Source organism: Scophthalmus maximus, chromosome 20 (genome assembly GCF_022379125.1).
Source record: "Scophthalmus maximus strain ysfricsl-2021 chromosome 20, ASM2237912v1, whole genome shotgun sequence".
In the NCBI taxonomy this organism is placed as follows: Eukaryota; Metazoa; Chordata; class Actinopteri; order Pleuronectiformes; family Scophthalmidae; genus Scophthalmus; species Scophthalmus maximus.
In genome coordinates, this window is record NC_061534.1 from 18,206,160 (window position 1) to 18,216,707 (window position 10,548).

A 10,548-nucleotide genomic window follows, 5' to 3' on the forward strand; every position below is an offset into this window, starting at 1 on the left:
TAATATAGGTACTTTGTTGATCCCCAGCTGGGAAATTCCGGTGTTACAGCAGCAGGTATCACACAACACACCTTAAGAAATATACAATATGTACAAAAAACAAATATATAAAAATATATGGATTGCAAAAGATATATAAAAAATAAGCAAAATAACCTGGTAACATGATTATCCAACTTTTTTTATGCTCAACAGAACAAAATGAAACCCATGTATTTCAATGGGCAGCAGCACTACAACCTTGTTGGTCGAATGGACACACTGCACTAACAATGTATCAGTGCAGCTAGGAAGCAAGGAAGAGAAGACACAGAAGGTAAGTTCAAGTGAATTTTCTTTGAGAGTCTCTTAAAAGGTTTAGCAACTTTTGTGTAAACAGTGTTTATTCTGTTACAGTAATACACGCACAGCACAATATAAACTGGCAGCATGCTACATACTTGTTGCCTCTAATCATTAATAGGGAATTAAACAATAAGAAAATCGCAATGAGTTCAAATATGGGGTTAATATTTTCCTTAAAGGAAGGGTAGGTTTCGAAAATCACCCGCAAAGTCTGACCTCTGTCCCAAGCCCCTCCCCCCAAACACATGAACGCGCACCGCTGCTTGAGTCTGAGTTTGACTGCATCGGAGGAGAAGACACGAGCGGAGCAACTGACTGCTCGTGGCTCATTCACAAGTAAGAAAACACTTGACATTATCATAATATAAACGTAAACAATGAACATGGCTGTTTTCGGTGGGCACATTTGTCAAGCTAACATGTTAGTGTTTGGAAATCTCATTGAAAATAATGTTTTGATGCATATATATATATATAATATTAGCATAAACAACATATGTAGAAAAATTAAGAAACTGTGTGCACAGGGTTTTTCTAGCTCTTGTGTCAGAGCAGGGTTGACGGGTCAGGCTCTGTTGTCGTCGACTCTTTAGGCAGTGGTCCTGTAGAAAGAATATCACAATAATAGATCAACATTACTGTCAAAGACTAACAACATTACAGCAACATTATCTGCAGTGACAAACACAGTTTTCTGTGTCACCTTTTGTGGGAGCCAAGTATAATTGATTTAGTGATTTGTTGGTGGACCAGCCATTCTTTCATATATATTTGTGTTATGACTTTGTTTAGATAAATATTGAAGATCATAACAGGTAGTACTGAGGTTCAGAATCTGAAAATTAAAACAACCCACCTGGCATGAATTGTTTACACTTTGGAATTTTTTACAACATTGCCATATGGATTTTAAAGTAGCTTTTGTACACAAGTATGTTACCACTTCATGCTCAACCTACATTATCGTGAGCCGACTCACCTGGTTCTCTGCTGACCTGCTTCTCTAGCTGTTGACGGGGATCGTCTGGTTTGTTGCTCTGGTCCGTGGCAGACAACCTTCAGTGTGTAATACCTCCAGGTCCTGGATTTATTCATGTACAACTTGCTGTACCTGGTATAAGAGGAAGGAGGTCAACTTAGTGAAATGTTCAATTACCTTACATTGAATAGTACTTTTCATTTCCTGCCCGTCGTCTGGACTGGAGACTGGGAGCAGGGAGACGGTTTCTCTAGGACCGAAGCTCTGCATTGCTCTGGGACTTGCCCCTCATGCCCGGCGTTGCGGCATTTATTATTGCACAGACTGCAACATGCACATCAACTGCTACTACAAGCCTCTAGCCATGCACACCGGGCAGTCACACTACGCCTGCTCCACACACACACACACACACACAATGCTAGGTCCTGTTCAGACTGGATATAGATAAACAATCAAGCGACATTTGCTCACAGCTACAGTGAAGACACCCGGCGAACACATAGGCTGCTTTAGCTGTAGATACACACAAGCTTACATAGCTTTAGCTAACTTACCTAGTGTCCTCCAGCGAAGCTAACTTGACAAGCTTTCTAACAGTTCTGTTGGTTACACAGTTCAAGAACATAAACTGCTTTCACCAAAATGAAGCAGAAAATTACCTTTCACCCTTTTCTCCCGGAGTTGACGCCAGCGGTGAAGAGCCACACCAATGTTTACTCTGTTCACTCCACCTCATAGTATCCAACCTCTTTGTGTCCGTAGCCGTCTCTACTGCTCTGTCTGTTGCGACCGGAAGTTGTTGTAGGCACTTTCTCTGCCGTTCTGCAACTCTTTTCTTCTTTAGTTCAGTGCAGCAACTCGGCTGCAAACCGTAGCTCCGTAGTTCCGGTTGTTTGCCGACGCCGTGCAACTGGTCACGCCCCCGCCTTTGTGGTGAACGAGCAGAGTGTGCGCTGGCAGGAGAAAGCCGGTTCATCCAATCACCCTCTTCGGACCGAACTTTCCGATTTGTCGTGTTTTTTACATTCCTGCCGCAGCAGCAGTGAGGGATTGTTTTCGTTTCAGTGTCGGATCATTCAATGTATTCATCGCTATCAGTTTGTTACGAGAGTTTCAAGTGATATGACAAAGTGCTTCTCACAAAAAACGCCTACCCCACCTTTAACTGTTCGTTTTTATTATAATTAGATTTTCTTTGCAGACAGAAAACAATCTGTGTGTGTGTGTTTGCGTGCATGTGTTTGTCTCTCTCTCCCTCTCTGTGGACATTGCAATGAATACAATTACAGTAGAAAATAAGTGTTAAAGCGGCAGTGAGTAGGATTGAGAAGAGTGTGGACTTAGTCTCAGAATTCAAAATCCAATGACTCCTGGTCCCTCCGCCTCCCTCTCCGCTCCACCTGTTCTGCCTCCACAGCTCTTCCCGGCCGGCGCAGGCTACCATGGCAACTGAAGCCGGACCAGGTACGTAACATGGCGTTTGCATCGGGTTAGAAGCTAACACAGACTACTGTCTACATTGCTAGACCATAACACACTTTATAGATACCGTTGCCTAAAATTATTACCTGTGATTTTTTGTGAAAACAATATCGTCAGTGTTTAGGCTACCACAAATCAGTTTATATTAGCTTGTTTACGTACCAAGTGTTAGCTAGCACACTACTGCAGAGTGTGTTACATGGTAGGCCTGTAAAATAAAAGCTTTATCTTCACATAGATCATTTGTTGTTGGCAGGATGATTGATGCTTTTTATCTATATTTTATAACATTATTAGACCTTTGAGACTGGTACACTGGACTAAATTATTTGACATTCTGCACTACAGTGAAAAATAAATACATAAGTGATGATTGTATTCGCAAATTCAGAACGTGAATGTGACTGTAGCCACAGCTGGGAATATGAACACAAATACTTTTTTAGCATAGCACAGGATGCTACGTTTGGTGATAAATGGTGATGCTAACTAAACAGTACGACACTGATGGGGGGGGCTTAGGGGCTTAGCTGCGAGAGCACAGGCATAGGCACACAAATGTCTTGATAACTCTCAAAACCAATTACTGCTTGGACACTAAAAAATATTTTCAGCCACTATGCAATAAAAATGCTAAAACATACCACTTTGAAACAAGCAACTAGCAGTTTGATTACAACACCACAGTAGCATACGGTATGCTTACAAAGAGCTACAATAAATGGAAAATATAATAAAAGATGAATTAAACAGGGATAATTACCGGTCAATCAGAAAGCATCGCTTGTGAATCCTTTAGGTCTCGCAGCTCTCTCAACTGAATGACACATACAGTACTGTATATTTAAAATGGCACAGCAGTTATTATAATTATGACTTTGATTGTGTAGGCCAGGGGTCCCCAAATAGTTTTCCCAGAGGGCCAAATTATGTCAAGCATGCCAAGCCATGGGCCAAAATGTTTGGGGTTAAACACGCACACGCACCGACACACCTTTATATTTCTGAATCTAATATAGAAAAATAAATAAAAATATGACAACAGCATTACAGCAGGATAGGACTAAGTCACAAAGATATTGTGTCAACTTTTCTACATAGGCCTGACATATGTCTTCATCACAAGTGTTAAAGGTGATATATTATGCTAAAAACAATTTTCAGCCTTTTTGCACATATTTTTGGGTATGTGGGGTGCCTGCCGGCCCACAAAATGTGAAAAAGAAACACAAAGTCATTATTTAGTGGATTGGCTCAACCTTTCAGACAGGCTCTGAACGAGCCAGTCACAACCCGTGCGTACTATTACGAAACATGAAGCTGCTCCTGGGTTAACCACGCCCCCAACCTGAGAATCTCCGCCCTTGAACTGTGAGACACCGGAGCGCAGAGACGCCATTGTTTTCTCTCGGCAAGCGACGGACGGACCGCTAGCATAATGCCGAAAAAAGTAAATAACATGTGCCTGTTGTTGGCTGTACAGACCAACATAAACCTGTACATGGACTCCCAGCCTCAGAGGACACAAGAGCAGGTGGATTGACTTTATTTTTGATGGAAATGTTGGTGAAAAGCTGCGAGTGTGTGGAACCACTTTGTCGGACTGTTCTTCAAGCCGGGGCCAGTGCAACACCGGACTGGAAGAAAAGCTTTTTTTGCAAGATGGAGCAATTCCAACTGTCCGTGGCGAAGCTACAGAGGAGAGACATGTAAGTGTTTTAAGACTTCGCTGTGTGTGTGTGTGTGTGTGTGTGTGTGTGTGTGTTTGTGTGTGTGTGTGTGTGTCCGTCGTATTGTTCGTGCCTTGTTTGTTTAGCCGCGTTGGCCTAAGATAGCCCTGTCCTCCGATGTAAACATCACGTCTGTCACCGGAGTTACAGGCTTCAGTTTCTTGCTGTCGATGGAGCAGCCACAATAACGTTGACACTATGAGTGTTGGTTAGATGACGTGAGATCGAAGCATGTGTCTTTTTGGGGCACTCTTCAGTACCTGTGTTTGCTGGGTAGCTACCGGAGTTAGCACCAAAGCTACCGCGGTTAGTTTCTGTTGTGGGCTCCGGTACAGGAGCGATACTGAGGGTTGGACTGTGTGACACCGTCACATGGGGACATTGTGTGGAATGTAGGGTTTTTTCTCGATCTTATCATATTTAACGGTGCTCGCGTGGGCAGTTGCGCCGCAAATTGATGCGGCAGACCCACAGGCGGCAGAACGTCTACCACTTCCAACTCGGCGTTTCTCGCTGGGGAGGTGGATTTGTGATTTTATAGCCTGCAATGTTACGATCGGAGTCCAATTAGCATGCGGCAATGTACCTCAGGTGTGGAGGTGAACTTCTGATTTTATAAGATTTGAAGTTGTGGCTGCAGGCCACCGTAGCTTTGTCTCTCCTAACTTTGCTACCGGCTTTGCTCCGTGATGTTGCTGCTCTGTGTACCGTGCAGCCCGTGTGGTGCGGCTGTTTTGACGGTCGGTTGCTTCCAAACATTCGATTTTGGATGAACTGCCTCGGCTACACTTTGACCTGTTGTAGAATGAGTGGAGTGAGAGACACCGCTTCCGCCTGGTCTTTGTTATAAACAGTGCTATCGCTAGCATGGCTGTGTGTGTGCATTATTAATATGAATTCCTTTACTCTTATCCCTATATTTGGTCCTGAACTACACAACAAGGGCTCGTGCTTCAAGTAAAAATAATATACTGTGGAGTTTTTTTGTTCCCTGTGTTCTCTTCGTCTGGTTAAATGCATGTGTGTTATGTAGTTTACACAGCACATTTTGTTGTTTATATTATATATTAATTCAATTTTTTGATTTTTAATAAAAAAATCCTTATCTTTATCTTGTTTTTTATATTGCTGGAGCTGCAAGAGTAACCAACAAAATGTCGTTGTACAATCACAATAAAGCCTATGATGGGGGAGATGCAGCTTAGAATATATAGTGATTGTTGTAATTAGGTGCAATTTTTTTATTGTTTTATTTCCCCTTGTATTTCAGAGTACATCACACCAATCGGCAACACCCATGTTCCACGGTTTAAAGAACCATGTATATTGGAGTGCAACCTCTTCAACCTCAGGGACTGAGAAGGTGGCCAAGTGGACTTCACTGTTAAACAACATTCAAAACATCCATGGGAATGAAGATCCCCTCTTCCCCAAAAACAAAGAAGGGTGAAGCCACCACAAAGCCTGCTAAAACAGAACCCAAATTCAGTAAGTTGCAAAACACTACGCCTATTTTATTATTACAAACATGATAACAAATTCAAATGAATAATAAATAATTCTGAACATTTTAAGCAAACAACAAAGGTGAATTTAGGAAAACACTAGAAAATGAGCAATTGAATGAAATGTTTACAGATTATTTGGGTACATGATGAGGATGGTGTTTGAGGACCCAGCACCATTTGTGGAGATGAAAAAATCCCCACCCCCAAGGATCTGTCATCCCAATATGACAGGCCGTGAAAAGGAGGAAGTGGTTGCTCGCCACAAGTCAGGCTTCAGTCAAGGGGCAGTCGGAAGCCAACATACTGGTCAGCTGGATCAGGAAACTCCTGGCGGATCCGGAGCATGGCGCGATGAGGACCCTGTTGTGGCGTCCCACAGCACCAACTGCGAGAAAAACATTGAGGCATTATTGCAGTTGCAAATTGCCTCTACTGCTTTATTTTGGAAAAGTGTATATTTCTGGTTTCCTCAAATTCGCAAAAAATAAAGATATTTTGAAGAAATTTTTTTTTCTCATTTCTTCATTTGTTCTGTGGATCCTGTCATATATTGAAAACTGTTTTTACTTTATTTTATGCAGTTGTATCTCATAACATCTATTAATTAGAAACTTACTGTTCTTATGTTTTACACCTCAGAGATCCGTAGTCCATTCTGTAGATGTTCTGCAGGGTGTACAAGTTGAGGCAATTCCCCTCAACGCCTGCAGCTGAGAGGAATGGGGACCTGAATCATTCCTCTGAGAACCTAATTTGGAAAAAAGGATACGTTTTACAAGATCTAATAGATCAAATAATGATTGAGGCAGCAGCCCTGCATTAGACAAATATTGATCCAAGAAGTAATGTTTCACTGTAAAACGGGTAAATACAAATTTGTAATAAATCAAATAAATCTGCTCAACTTTTAGTTCAATTGATTTCTCTTATCAAAACAAACTAGATAACAAGCTATATTTTTTTTAGAATAACTTTTTATTTCCAAACATAGGCAACGTTAGTCTGATTCAATAAAAAGAGTTGTGCGTCGAGCCAGGCTCCCCTCTCTCTCTGACTGTCGCCCCTCTCTCCCGACAGGAGATTTGACACAAGTACAACAGTTTGGTGTGTGCTTCTGTTGTTATCATGCAGTTGGCAACATGATTTGCTAACAGACCTACCGGTCGTATTTCTCACTCTGTGAGTGTTCTGATGCAGTGTCCAAACGTTTCCCTGACTACGGTAACATGCACTTCAGTCAGTCAAGTCATTTAGAAGAAGTACACAGTAACAATGACTTGACTTGACTTACCACTCTGAACCGTCCTGCTCCAGTCTCGGTTGAAAAGCGTCAGGACTACCGGCGTGTTCTTCCTCTCTGTCGGTGTCAGACTCGGGATTAAACTGGTACGGTTGAAAATTCGCCATTGTTGCTAAGCTTCTTCTTCTTCTTTTTCTTTTTTTATGGCGGTTGGCAAACAACTTTTAGATGTGCATTACCGCCACCTTCTGAAATGGAGTGTGGGTCAGAATGGTCTTTTCTACTATATGAGAAAGCAAAAAATAAAAATAAAATAAAAATACAAATAAATAATTAAATAAACCCCACCCAGAAACAAACAGACAAAATAACAAAAAGAAAATAACAGAAAAATATCTAGTCTATATTCTTCTAATAATTCCGGTCTTTTCCAAGAAAATAAATACTGCTCTATATCCCACATCCCCTGAGTTCATCTGTATTATTTCTTTTATATTAAATTGGATTTTTTTCTCTTTCTACTTTATGTTGTAAAATCTGCCTTTCCTGCTGATATTTTGGGCAATAAATAATGACATGCTCTACTGTTTCTTGACTACTACATTCTTCACACATACCACACATACTTTTAAATTAAATTCAACATACTATTTAAACCAGTATGCCCAAATCTAATTCTGGAAATGATGTCCTCTTCCTTTTTATTCCTACTTATTTCTCTCATTACTCCGACCTCCTTTTGGATACTGTAGAACCATCTTCCTTTAGTTTCCCTGTTCCATTTCTCCTGCCACTTCTTTTTCATTTCTGCTTTCACTATGCTTTTAACCTCAGCCTTACTATAATTTACTATCAAATTTACTTCTCCTTTTTTTGTTGCACTTTTTGCATATTTATCTGCCAATTCATTTCCATCGACACCTATATGAGCTGGAATCCAGATGAATTTTACGGTTACTCCTGCCTTGTTTATTCTGTACACAGTTTGGGCTATCTCCAGCATTATGTCCTGTCTAGCTTCTGACTGCATGTTTATGAAACTGGTTAATGAACTGCTTGAATCTTATCCTATTACCACTTTGTTTGGTTTACAATTTTCTATCCATTCTAGGGCTAAACGAATAGCCAACATTTCCCCTGTAAATACTGAAAGTTTATCATTAACTCTTTTATTTGACATGACATTCAACTCTGGGATAATGAATGCAATTCCCACTTTATTATTGTCTGTTTTTGAACCATCAGTAAATATTTGAATAAATCCAGAATAATATTCCTCTAGGTACATCCGTCCACCCGAAGCTCTTGATCTGTCGTTTCTCCTTCTCTTGACATATTTGTAACACCTTCTGTGTATGGTGACTCTCCTTTTGGCCCTTTAAGTTTGCCCAATAGTTTAACACAATCTGATTCCTCCTGATTTCTAATGGCAGTTCATTCATCTCCACTTGCAAGGCTGATACTGGGGTTGTTTTAATAGGTCCACAGCAGAGTCTCAAGGCCTGATATTGAATTGTATCTAACTTTTGTAATAATGTTTTTGATGCTGACTGGTTAACTATGCAGCCATAATCTATCATGCCCTGATTAGTCCAATATATACAGTTTTCAAAGAAATCCTACTTGCCCCCCATTCTCTACCTCTCAGACATCTTACAATATGCAGTATTCTTTTACATTGTTCAACAATTTTCTTTATGTGAGTTGACCAAGTGAGATTCTTGTCAAACCATATCCTTAGATATTTAAAACACTCAACTCTCTGCAAGTCTTCGCCATGAAGTTTAATTTTAATCTATTCCTGAATTCTTCTTTTTGTGAAATAAACCACTATTGTTTTTGCCACTGAAAACCTAAAACCCCATTCCAGGGCCCAATCCTCTACTTTCCCTCTCTCCTCTTGCATTTTCCTAACCATATACTCTATATTCCTTCCCCTTTTCCACATAACTCTATCATCTGCAAATAATGCAACATCTATAGACCTATCAACACTGCTGAACACTTCATTTATCAGAATTAAAAACAGAATTGGACTAACTATACACCCCTGGGGAGTTCCATTTTCCACTACGTATTTGCTACTAAATTCTTTCCCTATTTTAACTGTTATTAACCTATCTGTTAAAACGTTTTTAATCCATTTATACATTCTCCCTTTTATTCCCATTTTATATAATTTGATGATCAATCCTTGTTTCCATAACATATCATACGCCTTTTCAACATCAAAAAATATTGATATTATACTTTCTTTGTTAACTTGAGCTTTTCTAATTTCATTTTCTAAACATAATGATGGATCTACAGTACTTCTTCCCTTTCTAAATCCACTCTGGTAATCTTTTATTAAATTCTTAGTCTCTAAATAATACTTTAATCTTTCATTTATCATATTATATATAACCTTTCCTACATGTGAAGTTAATGCAATCGGTCTATAACTCTTTGGTAAACTCGGATCCTTACCTGGTTTACATATGGGGACAATAACTGATTCTTTCCATTGTTTTGGCAAACTTCCCTCTTCCCATATCTTATTATACAACTTCAATAATATTTTTTTACTCCACTCATTTAAATTATTTAACATACAATAACTAATTTGATCATTCCCTGGGGTTGTTTTCCCAGATTTCCTTATAGCATTATTTAGTTCTCTTATTGTAAACATTATATTTATAGTTCCTTCATCTTCCTTATCATCCTGCCTTTCTTCATTATTTAAATTTTCAGTACTATGTACCTCAACTAATGTCTTCACTAATAACTCTGCTTTATCCTTATCTTCTTTTATTATCTTTTCTCCGTCTTTCATTATGGGATAACCATATTCTTTCCTCCTGCCAGACATCCTCTTAATCATCCCCCAAACTTGATCTAAAGGAGTCGCAGTACTTCCTCCAAAAACTCTTTTTAACTCTCTTTATTGTTTTCCTAACTTCCTGCTTTCTTTTGTATTCAATTAAGTTTAGAAAATTATGGGTTTTTTTCAAGATTTTAAATCCTTATTTTGATCTTTAATTGCATTAGTGCATTCTTGTGTCCACCATGGAACTATCTTATTTCTTTTACTACCACTTCTTTTTGGTATTGATTCTTTTTCTGCTACTAGGATAATACTGCTAATTTCTTCATTAAGCTCATCAACTGTCTGGTTTATACTAATATCCTTCATTTTCCCTTCAGTTAATACTCTAAACTTGTTCCAATTTGCTTCTTCAAATTTCCATCTTCCTTCTCTCTCATCCCTCTTCATCT

The 10,548-nt window shown here is 39.4% G+C and overlaps 2 long non-coding RNA genes across 2 annotated transcripts; one reads left to right on the forward strand and one right to left on the reverse strand.

The window, feature by feature from the left end:
* The first annotated feature begins 4,161 nt into the window (after positions 1-4,161).
* LOC118285547 lies at positions 4,162-6,530 on the forward strand. The gene is made up of 3 exons (XR_004785135.2): positions 4,162-4,518; positions 5,810-6,027; positions 6,178-6,530. It is a non-coding gene; the product is annotated as an uncharacterized LOC118285547 (long non-coding RNA).
* Positions 6,291-7,823, reverse strand: LOC118285548. The gene is made up of 3 exons (XR_004785136.2): positions 7,339-7,823; positions 6,664-6,795; positions 6,291-6,432 (listed from the first exon to the last, which is right to left on the reverse strand). It is a non-coding gene; the product is annotated as an uncharacterized LOC118285548 (long non-coding RNA).
* Between the last annotated feature and the right edge of the window lie 2,725 nt (positions 7,824-10,548).